Source organism: Rissa tridactyla, chromosome 6 (genome assembly GCF_028500815.1).
Source record: "Rissa tridactyla isolate bRisTri1 chromosome 6, bRisTri1.patW.cur.20221130, whole genome shotgun sequence".
In the NCBI taxonomy this organism is placed as follows: domain Eukaryota; kingdom Metazoa; phylum Chordata; class Aves; order Charadriiformes; family Laridae; genus Rissa; species Rissa tridactyla.
This window is the reverse complement of record NC_071471.1, coordinates 52,689,362-52,701,379: the sequence shown is the minus strand read 5'-3', so window position 1 is coordinate 52,701,379 and position 12,018 is coordinate 52,689,362. Positions and strand designations below refer to the sequence as shown.

Genomic DNA, 12,018 nt, shown 5'->3' with positions numbered 1-12,018 from the left:
CACAAATGCTGTACACAGCTAGATCCAAAAAGTGCACTTGCAAAAATGAGAGCAAAGGCAATAGTGCTTATGTTTATAGCATTAAAAAGATCTAGAAAAAATGGAAAAACTCATTCACATGCATCTGCATGCAGATCAAAAGGAATAATTCGTTTGAACTTCAAGCAACCTACTTCCACTTTGCTTACCAGAATTAGCCTGAATATAACATTAACTACACTACCTTTCCCTTAACTGAAGTTTTGTGCCCATTGTCAGAGCCACGCCTAATCCAGAGTCTGGGCACACATATCTCACTGCTCACAAGTGGGTTCCTGAACATACCCACAATGGTACTTTCCAGGCTAAAGCATGTATGTGCTTTGTGCAAAGTTTAAACATGATGGAGATCGGTTATATCAAAGGGGCCTGGCTCTGCATGTGACCTGCATCATTTGCTTTTTATACTGACATTATGAGAAGGCTGACAAAAAGATGGCATTTACATGCCTGCAAAAATCCAGTGCCAAATTCCTCGTATTTCAGCTATGTCCCATCAGCATTCAAAGCCCTTTGATCCCTAAACTATACAGTGTTCTGTATGCATCGTTATAGCATCATGTTTGATTTTGTACTCTTGTGATTCTGAGCATAAAATCAATAGAAATTTTTGTGGCTTGTTTTTCAGGGAATATTTTTAAAATTTGTTTTTATAAATTACTTGGGAGTGAAGATCCCAAAAAGCTTGTGATCCTTCTAGTTCCCACCAGATGTCACCAAGCTCTCAAGGATCTCTGGAGTGAGGGCAGCAGAAGCCTCCTGCTTGAGTGCCAGTCACGTACAGTGTCTTTCCCTTTTAAAGAGAACAGGGTAAACCAGCAAATATAAGGAGCTGAGGACGGAGCCTTTCCTTGTGTCAGCGGATGAAACACTGCTGAATCGCTACTGAGCCAAAGCTTCTATGCTTTCACTGCTGTTGGATAGTTTAATCAGAAAGGAGTCAATCTCCCTTTGTATACTGCTAGGGAACACTACCGTCACAGTTCTTCTGCTCTCCTCTACCCGAAACATGCAGCAGAGCAGGCAGGAGATACAATAACATGCACAAGAAGGAAGTTTGTGTTACTGCTTTAGAGGCTACAGACTCTGAGATGAAGCGGCCTGCCTGAAACTGCACAGAGAGTCATCTGCTAAACTGGGCACTGAAGCCAGCTTTCCATACCCATCTTAAAAAACACTTGCCAGTAAGCATCTTGCTTCTCAAGGCGGTGGTTCTCTTCTGAGTTTTACTGAGTGCTGAGCATTGTGGTGTCCTGCACAGCATAAATGCCTGATGTCTTACTACTCAAATATGTGTGTTCCCCAAGAATGAGCCAGCTTGCCAAGAGGCTCTCCTCAATACATCCCAATTGGCAGAATAGCATTCTTAAGGCTCTGCCATCAGAGGAAATGTTTAGTCTCAAAGAAATTAGATGCGCAGACTAAGTAAAATGAATAGAAGTTGACAAATATCCAAAATGTATGTTTGAGAATGAAGAGGCTGAACTGGAAATGAATGGATTTTAATGAGAGAAGGGAAGGAAATTCACCATGAATCGCAGACACCTATTGTCCTGAAAGGGCATTGTTCCCCGTGGCCCCAGAACAAGCATGAAAGGCACACATTCCATGAGGTATTGTTGGGGCTGGCTTGACTATGGCAGCTCGGGCTTGTATAGCACCTTTCAGGGAGGGCTTCAAATCATTTCACTTCTGAGAGGCTGGTGACATTATTCTGGGCTTTTTACAGGCTCTGAAGGGCGCACTGAGACAAAATGACTTGACCTCACGGTGAGCAATTCCCAGAGCTGGGAAAGTGAATCCTGATTAGTATAAATGAACCTCTGGCCTAATGCCTTATTTCTACAACCTTGCTCCTAGGGAAGCATGGTAGTTGGTTTCTATTGCGCCAGCTCTCACAAATGATATTGTGATGAAGAGATCCTTGTCCATAAGAATAGCAAAGCCTGTTTGTCCTGTGTAGCTGGGAATAGAGTGCATATTGCTCCTTACAGTGTACGCAGCAGCCAAGGGCATGCAGAAGAACGAACACAGTTTGACCTTACTCTTTGGTGCCCTGACAAGCTGACAACAGTCACAGGGTGATTCAGCTCAGTAGTTAGTCTTATGCGCTCTTTCTGTGACTCACCAGGTAACCCTAGTCTTGTCTCCTGCTCGCTGCAGCTATCAGTGTTACATTCCTACCAAAACAGCTTCCAATCTAGAACTGGAATATCCTCATTGTTAAGGTGTGAGTTGTCTCTAAGATTTGTGCATATCTTTTTAGAATAGTTCATGACTGCAGACAGAACCATTCACTGCTCCATGATTACATGGTCCCAATTCTGCTTCCTGAGGAGGAGAGGGGAACTACAATCCCAGACTGGGCTTTCTCTCCACTGATTTTTCCTAGATCAACAAAAGTGATCTATACAGTTATCACAAACTCCTTCTCTTCTGGGAACTTCTCTTTTTCCTCAGCTGGGTGAATGACTAAATACAGTATCATAGCATTTCCAATGCTTCATTTTCTGACAGAATAATAGTTTCTCTTCCCACCATAAACATCTTGCTTTGACAGATACACAGAAATAACCAACATTTAAAAGGCAAGGTGAACATTGTAGCCCCTCCCCTTCTGGTACAGAATCAAATTACCCTTTTTTCTCCCTCCCATCAGCATTCATCATCACGCATACCACCCTGACAAACCCTACTTATACACACATAAAAAAGAAATGACTATAGGATTGGAAGCACAAACCTCTGCCACTTACAGAACGTTGCTTCTCTCCTCCACTACAGACAGACATGATCACAACTGACACAGTGCATTTGCTCACACACCAGCCAGCCTTGTTCAGTTTGTGGTGCAGCCCGTGCTATTGAATGTCCACTGCTTCTGGTACACAACTTAGCTAGACTTAGTAATTCTAATAGCTGGCAGCTTTTGCAGCTACCTGAGTTGCAATCACATCCTTAGGCATACTGTTGCTGTAAACTTGAAAGGCCATCTGTACATTTTGCCTGTTAATTTTTTTGTTACTAGTGGGAAATTTTCCACCTTCAGGGCTATTGGAAGGAATTCAAGACATAAAGCAGAAGGGTAGCAGGACTCTGATCAGCTGAACACTAACTTCTAATCCAAAAGATTGTTCTATTTCTCATCTGTTAATTTTTTCACAATAAAAAAAAAAACAGATGAAGGGAAAAGGATAAAAAAAAATCAACAATGAATTTCAAAATGTATCTGAAAAGCCAAAACCTCTTTGGTTTCCCAAAATCTCAACAAAACTGCAGAGGCCCCCAGGAAGAATTCTTGCTTCCAAGCAGTTCAATAAGCAATTTGAGCCAGGGATTACTTTAATTCTTCTCTAAAAAAGATTCCTCAGAGGGCAACTAATCTTGAACGTTCTGCTATAATAAAATATTAATGGAGAGAAAAAATAAATTTCCAATATCACTGCCATGTCATGCTCACAGAAATAGGTGCACCTACCTTGGCTCAGGTTTAGTAACTTTGGTTCTGCTGTAGAGAGGCAGCCCTACCTGTTGCCTGGCCCTACTGCAAAGCAAAACAGCACATGGCATCCTGGAGAAAGCATATAATGATATCTGGCTCCTTAATTGGATCAATGGTCCTTGCTTGCCTGTGTGTACTTGCTTGACTGAGTCTCACAGACGTTGATCATGGAAATCTCCCTAAAGTGAAGGTTTGTGGTTCTTCCCAGTTATGCAGTCCCTACAGGCACAGTTGCATTCCAGCCTGTGTTTAAAAAATTGCTAATGGAAAATGCTTCCACATCCAGTGGCTAATTACTTTCTCTGTCAGAAGTAAAATCTTGGTTTTGTTATGAATGCAATACCTGTTAACTGTTAGTTTTAAGAGATGGCAGAAAGACCTAGAAGGGACAAGGGAGATCTTGTAGTACCTATAGCACTGCTCTTATTATGCTTTTGCCTGTTAGACTCTGCTTTTAAGTAACTGATAATTAGAGTTTAAAACCCAGTTTGGTTTCCTGTTGATTCATGTCTGAAAATCCAGAATATGACAAATGTGCTAGTGATAATTCACTGAACTTCCTATAAGTCCCTATATTCCCTATAAGGTTCAGCATTGCTGGCATCAAATGCCTGAAAATAAGAGAGGCCTTTCTTCAAAACTGTAAGATCCATTTAAAAATAAGTATTTCCTTTTCGGTGAGGTGTTGGGTTGGTGTTGCTGTTGTTTTACATAACATGTCCAGATTTTCTTCACCAGCCATAAGCATTTTTTACTTCATAAGCACAGGATTCCATGGGTTTTCAAGGAAAAAAAACCCACATATGTTGTAAGACTTTCCTTTAAAGCACAAGAACAAGACTTAGTGATGCTGACAATTCCTACATGGTTCCAAACGGAACTGCACATAGGTCACGGATCTGTAGGAATCATAGAATCATAGAATCACACGATCTGTTGGGTTGGAAGGGACCTTTAAAGGTCATCTAGTCCAACCCCCCTGCAGTAAGCAGGGACATCTTCAACTAGATCAGGTCACTCAGAGCCTCGTAGGAAGTTTCTTGCTGGCACCCACAAGTTCAGAGGATCTGGTCTCCTTCTTGCCCCATCACCACCAAAAAGGAAAAAGATATAAATACGTACTGTGATGATGTTATTGGAAGGAAACATAACAGGTTAACACGTAGGAAAGGGGCCATGGCGTTCTTCAGAAGGCTCCTCAATTTGGATTATGAGAGGCATTGGGTGTCATACGTACTCCAATTTTGACATAGTAGTTGTGACCATCTAAAAAGACCTGTGCAATACAGCCTACAGAGTCAAATCCCCTTATTCAGATCCACAGTTTAGGAGTGAACAATGATACACATTTTAGGGAAACATTGCTACTCTGTTCCTTCTCATTCCCTCCCTGGACTTTGAGATGCTTAAAATCCAGAATTTTACAGACCACATCTCTGTGTGCATTTCGGCTCAGCTGCCTCTTCCCGCACAAAACAAAGCATACTGAGCTCTGACAGTCCCTCAGTTGCCCATCTTATCTGAAAAAGGATCACTCCAATTGGGACATCTGGCAAGCTAAAAGTAGGAGCACAGTGTTGGGAGTAAGAAAGGCAATGATGAGAAATTAAGTCATTTGGATCCCAAGCACAGCTGGCTGCCTTCACATCCCTGAGAGGGCTAGGGCTTGGGGGAGGGGTATAAATTGCTTGTTTCAAACTGTCCTTATTAACTAGACATTTCATTTAAATTGTACTTAGCACCTGCCTCCAATTACCTGACTTCAAGGCCCATGCGTGACAGAAGCTGGAGCTCTGATTAAATCCATGCTTCGTACTAGTGAGCCATTAAACCAAATCAAGGCTCGCCGCTCCTTTGAAGGAGATCATTTGTCTTCATTAAAAGTGGCCATCCTTGATTGCCCTGACAGTAGCTTCTCCCTGCAAGATAATAAGGTCTGTTATTGTTGAGAGGTAAAATAATGTATTGCAGTCCCCCAGAGAGTGATTTGTACTTATTAATGTTCTCACAAATTACTGTACCCTGATTAACATGTGACTGTGACAGGCAGTGGGGTGTGCTGCTCATCACGGCCATTCACGCCAGCCACTGTCTCTCCTCAGATCACTAGATAGTAGCAGAACGTAAGGAAGCTGCCTCCTGCCCTTTAATGATGCCTTGGGTCTGTCAGGGTGTGATGGACAGAGACTTAGCCAGGTTGTGAAAGTCTAATCATACCTTTGATCAGGTCCTAATCTTCAGTCCAGATACAGAAGACTTACACAAAAGTCACATTCTTTGCTAATATCATTATAATACTCCATATTCTCACCACTGTGAACCAGTATCTTATACTTCTCACCTGCAGATTTTAGAGTGTTTTACAAAGGAGATCCAACTTCAGCGGTAGGGAAAGAGAAAAAGAGGAAATTCATAAACAGACTTTCTCATGATGACCCAGGAAGCCAGGAAAAAGGCAGGTGCAGAATTGGGGTCTTAAGAACCACTAGCCCCACCAACTGGCACATTGAAAACTGTACAAATCCCAGTGCACTTTTGTGACAATCAAAATCAAACTAGAATTAGTGTAACATGTTCTTCCACAATGATATGGTAAGTAACTCATCTCCAGAGGTCCTGTGAATGGCTGACAGGAAACACACAGGAGATTTAGAAGCAGACAAATAACTGCAATGCCTACCGCAGTTGGGACTGTTTGCTAGCCTGTCTCTGGGTTCCACCCCTTGGTCTCTTTTGTCCACCCCCCCCAAAATTCAGAGGTTCTAGTTTGGGACAATAGCCAGTTCTGGCTAAACTAAGCTCATTCCATATCCTGGCCTTAAAGTAATTTTCAGCATGCCACTATGCCAGTTCACTTTCTGAGGGAAAACAGTGGCAAACATTTCTTAGAGCCCAGATCAGAAAACAGGAATGTGTCTGAATAGCTGCTCTCATCTGTACTATCAAACTAATGTTAGTTCAGCAGCATTCAAATAGGGTTGTTTGATTCAGACCACTATGAATAAAGGAGATAGAGTGTGGGGTGAAGGCGAAAGAAGGCAGAACTTCAGAGCAAACTCAAAAGGGATTTTTCATTGAAGCTTTAGGGTGTAACCAGTTCCAGTTGTTGCTACTATATTTCCAAGACAGAGGAGTCTATGATCAGGTTACCAGTTCTCCCTAAATCCATAACAAAACTGAGCTGTTGATACAGTGACAGAAGCTTGCAAAAGCCCTAAATGGATTTATGTTCTGAGTGCTCTAAAGGAGAGGTGGGAACTTTCCAAGTAGACAAGCTTCATAGCCAGTTACGGAGGCAAGGTCTGCTGGGTAACTGCAACTATTTCCATTGAGTGAGCAGAGGCCGGTATCCTCCAAATGAGCACGGTCAGTAACATTGTAGAGCATGTGAGAATTCTGGTCGTGCAATATGCGTCCCCAGTCTCATAGGAGGACTTATCCTGCTATGAGACAAGACTTTCAAGGGGAACCACCGCATGCCCTTCTGTAAGATATTCTTTTGGTCTGTAATAGAAGAAAGCACTTGGCTGCCAAAACAATTCATTTAGTCTGTCTCAGCATTATCTCTACAGCTGAGAGATGCCCAGGAAAAAACGAAGTTGCAGCAGCCTGCAAGCTGGATAAACTGCGATTGCAAACTGAAGCTCCATCTTGTTCTAAACTTTGGGTCTCCTGGATTTTGGCAAGTCTTCTCAATTCTTTAAATAGACACTTAAACAGTCATTTGTTTAGAATTGATTTGCTAGTGACATTAGCCAGATGAAGAAGCAGAGCATGTGACCTTAAAATTCTTCAAATGTCTCTTTAAAACTCTCTTCCATAAAGATCTCTACAAAACATTGGGCAATGTTTTTCAGCAGACAGCTGAAATGTCCTCACACTTGTTTTAAGTATCCCACTGTCAGTTCACAAAGAGTCTGAGTTTGCTACAGCCACCCCTTCTGAGTATGTCTCTAATTCATTAATCCTAGCAGCTCAGATGCTTTTATTTTTGATGTTCAAATTGGCTGTCACACTGGCCACAAAAATAGCCAGCACTCTGTAACTACTGTTTATTACACAGATCCTTATTGTTTAACTCTCACCTTCTACATCTTTCCTTGTTTTCACTTAACTTTTGCTTCACAAGTGATATTTAGATGCCATATAGAATTACCTGCAGCATTTCCAGTGGAAGACTTTCATTGTTATCTACTGACTTCAGCAAAGTAAGTAAAACCTTAAAAGCATTCAAGGGGGGGAATTCTTATCCCATAATTCCAACCTTTAAATTAATGAGTCTTGACTTGAGAATTTGTATTAGTTTCATCCATCTTATGCAGCACATACATGTGTTTGGGTGAACAGATATATGAAATAACTTTGAAGTGGTGTATTATAAGGTATGTTTATTGTTCTTCAGTGAAATTTTCTATAATTGTCTTTCTCTGGGAATTTTTGAAATGAAACTGTAGTACCACCCAGGGATCTAGGCCACTGAGCTCAGTTCTGTCACAAATCACATGTGAACATTCTTCTGTTCTACATACTAGCAGTAGAAGTGATAAGGGAAGGCATATCTGAAAGCGCATACTGAAAAGAATACAGACTGCATCTTCACACTGTGTTTTAGTCTACCATCAGAGCTCTTTGACCCAAGACGGTCAAACAACTGACAGGTCAGCAAGAAGAGAGCAAAGTCTGACTCACTCACATGTGGCCTGTTAGTGCCTCACTGAGAACAAGTTCTCTGCTCTCACAAGCTGCCTGGCTTCCTCATAATTCCTCACATGCAAAGTACAGCCTGCCATCTCTCTTAATGCACAGCTGAAAACATCAGCCACTTATCAGAAGCCGGTTGATCTGACAGAGGCGTGTTCCTTGGGATGTAACGATCAGGTGGCTTTGATCGCGCCTGTGCCATTAAAAATGGAGTAGTGCTGTGTATCCTGTGAGTCTCTCCACACCACAGAATTCTGGATTTTTCTAGTCTGACCTTGAAGTCTTTAATTAGTCCATTACACCAACCCTCTGTCATTTCCTCTCAGCCCAGGAATCCTTTGGTATCCTGCCCTGTTATCTCCAAGGCAAATATGAATAAGGGTCTTGATGATTAGATAAATAGTGCAGAAAACAGATGTGAGGGGCTGCAAAGTGTATACATTATGAATAGCACTGCAATAACATCTTTAATCCCTTAATGAGGGCACTTTGTCAGGGTAAGAGAAGATAGACACACTGAGGGATTTTGCTGCTGTATACAGAAGCCCAAAGAATGCTCTTAAACTAACAAACGTAACCAACATCATCACACATTCTTACTTCTTATTTCGTATTCCATGAAACTTGCACTGATTTGCACATGTTTGCAGAAATGCCATTTTTATTTTCAGGCAAGGATCTTCTTTCATATATTAAGATATTTGTCTGTGGCTTTAACAACAACATACAGGGAGAGCTGTAAATTGGAAGACAGACGAGAACAGCCAAGATCTACATACCTTTAATGAGTATTTTGGGCAATACTTTTCAAGATCTGCTCACAGAATTTGCCATGACCTGGCCCAGCTGTGTGTTTGGAAAGCCCTCGTGTGCTGCATAGATTTGCTTGGGAAAGTTTGCACGTGCCCAGTAACCAAGAAAGTACAGTCTAAAGAGCTGACGGCCTGACACTGCACTACTTCCCAGAGCCCTGGGGGATGCCTGCTAATCCTGTTACACATCTAGGCCCTTCTGGGGGGCAGGCCAGATTCCTGTCCGTGATCAGAAGTAGCATGCAAGAGGCTTGTCTTGTGGTCTTATGGCATTTCTGCCGCCAGACCCAGATGGAAACCAGACATGAAACAACATCTTATTCCAATAGCTAAGTAACTCCAAAGGTTTGGGTTATATTTGGTACTAAAGTAGTGTGAGGAAAGTGGGGAGAGAGGAGGAGGATTGGCACAATTTTTTCCTGTTCCCACCTAGACTTGGGTTATGGTAAGATGTCTACTTTCTTTTTTCCCTCTCTTTTTTTCCTCACCTCTAAGAACAACTTAACTCCTGTTAAGTTGTACACCTAACACGTATAACAGAATTTAACACTACTGATGTCTATGGTTGTTAGCCCATACTCACTCATCCTTGGTATTATCTGACAAATCAGCAGTTACACCCTTTTTACCTTACAGGCAGCAGCAGCCTGACACGTGACACACTCCTGGATAAAAGATGCAAAAAATGTTGAAATAAAGAAATAAGAGTAGTGTTTTGTGTATCAAGCTAACATCACAAACTAGCGTACTGACCTATGCAATTGTTCAGAACAGTGGGAATAAATGAAGGACTTAAAGTTCCTTCAACTCTCAACGCAGAGTTATCATTAGCTCTCTCCTTAGAAATGTAAAAGGGCAGGCATGGAGAAGATGAAGAGTTCTGCCTCCTCAGTACATTGACCAGCATAAAGGATCTCGCATAAGGAAAAGCTACTCAGAAAAAAAATGGTTGGTAAAGTTTAATACAATTTTAGTATAGAAGAGATGAATGCATAGCCACTCTTTCCCCTTCAAGCGACAACCTGCTTCCAACCTTGGCCTTTAAGGCTTTGTGTCACACCATTCTCAAGATACACTGCAACCTGACAGTACTAATCTTACATAGAGAGAGTAGGGTAAAAATTGGGAAAGTATCTAAAAAAGCTGTCTCTCTGTCTCTCTAAATCACAACCAAACCATCTTAATCTGAACGGGTGAACTGAGGCCTGGTAGGGAGCATCAAGACCATCAAAGCCAGTCCTCCACAGCTGTAGACAACCAAGCAACAACTGAGCTGGCAGAGATATGCAGGCTCTTTTGCAAGATTTCCAGGACTTCCAGCATCTGTCTGGGCTGGAAACCCCCAGCCTGTGCTGTGGAGCATTAAGACAGTACTTCCATTTCAGACTCCAGCTGGAACTAGGGACCATAGTGACAGCCATGAAAAAGAATCACTATTAACAAAAAAAGGGACCCTTTTGAACCAAGCTTTTCCAAGCTGCCAAGAGAAGCCACAGAAAGCAATTGAGCAGACACTGTTTCAAGCAGAACAGAACTGGAAAGACTGGAGTCTGCATCCATCTGGGTGAAATGCAGGCAGGTGATAATATTGCTGTGTCGTGGAACTGTCAAATAGGGAAAGGCACTGATATCTTCTTAGAATGAAAAGGTTTCTGGAATCTCTGCTGTATGTATTATTCTCGATGCTATCACAACAATTATTTGATTGCACTATGCAAGTTATCTCCCATCAGGATTGGGACTTCATTGTAATGGGTGCGTGCAGTCCCTGCCTTCCAAAATTAATATATGAAACATCATAAGAGATCTGATTTTATGGACGTTCCTGGTTCCTGGTTGCAAACACTTACTACGCTTATAGTAAAATTATCTCCTGCTTTCTTTGATTCGAAGAACAACCAAAACCAAAAGAGAGTTAGGAAAAAGCACTAACATTTAACTCGCATTTGAGGAGGTGGCTTCACTCAACATAACCTTTCTTATTACTAACAGAGACATTGCCAGCTAGTGCTCTAAGTGACACTGCAACCCTTTTTGTGAAGGTTTCAATTTCTCCGGTCCCTGGTCTCCTGGACATATAGTCTTCAGAGGAGAATTATTATAAATCTCAAACCTTGTAAGTTCAAAACAGAGATTTCAACCTTGCCTTTCAACCCTGCCTATATCCCATTAGCGCCTTAGTGAACTCAAGGGAAGTTGCAAGTCCTTAGCACTGTCCAGATCAGAAAGAGAAACAAAGATCCAGTCCAGCCATTTGTGCTATTCTGCATATCATGAGAAATAATCAACTTCTAAGGATTTCCCACATGTTTTAGATAGTCAGTGGCTGCTCTGAATAGTGCCTGATCATATATTATTTAGCCCTAGGCTTGGGGGGTTGTTTGGGTTTTTTTGCTATGCTGAATCCATACACCATGTGAATCCAAAATGTAATTGTAAAAAAGTCGCCTTTTATTCTAGCAAGAAGAGGATTTACAAATCTCAGAAAAGGAGGCCTTTCTTACCTGTGGTATTGTAAAATCTTCACTCTTTAGTCTTCCTCCAATTTGTTTCAAATGGCATGAGGGAATAAATAGGCATTAGCCAGTCAGCCCCATGTCACAGCTTCGATCAGTTTGTAAATGAACTTCAAGACAGCTAATCATTCTCCAAGTGGGGAAGCTCAGCATCATCAGTGATGAATGCCTATATTTTGTGACAAAGTCTATTTCCATCTGTGCTGAGACTTCCTAACAGCACACATGTGGCAACTTGTGCACCGCTGCATAATGAATTGGATTGGAGAAATTGAAAAGCTTTTCGCTCCTTCTCTATACAGAGTGGGCACGACGCCAGACCTGGGATAAGGAAAGGCGCCAAGTTTCCAGTTGTCATGAGTCACTACCGCTAAAAAAAGAAAATGTGCACACATATACGTAGATGTATATGTGTGCATGTATCTAAACTACTCTGCACATTCTCACT

General features: G+C 41.8%; 1 protein-coding gene across 5 annotated transcripts in view; it reads right to left on the bottom strand.

Annotated features, from left to right (window-relative positions):
- MAPK8 (mitogen-activated protein kinase 8) overlaps nucleotides 1-11,796 on the bottom strand; it is a 167,690-nt gene extending 155,894 nt beyond the window's left edge. For 3 of the 5 annotated variants that reach the window (XR_008466903.1, XM_054204711.1, XM_054204714.1), the window contains exon 1: nucleotides 11,559-11,793. The gene's annotated coding sequence lies outside the window, so the exon portion shown is untranslated. Of the gene's footprint in view, nucleotides 1-11,558 lie in introns of all 5 variants that reach the window. The other 2 variants (XM_054204712.1, XM_054204715.1) reach the window with 2 other exon arrangements.
- Nucleotides 11,797-12,018: the final 222 nt, after the last annotated feature.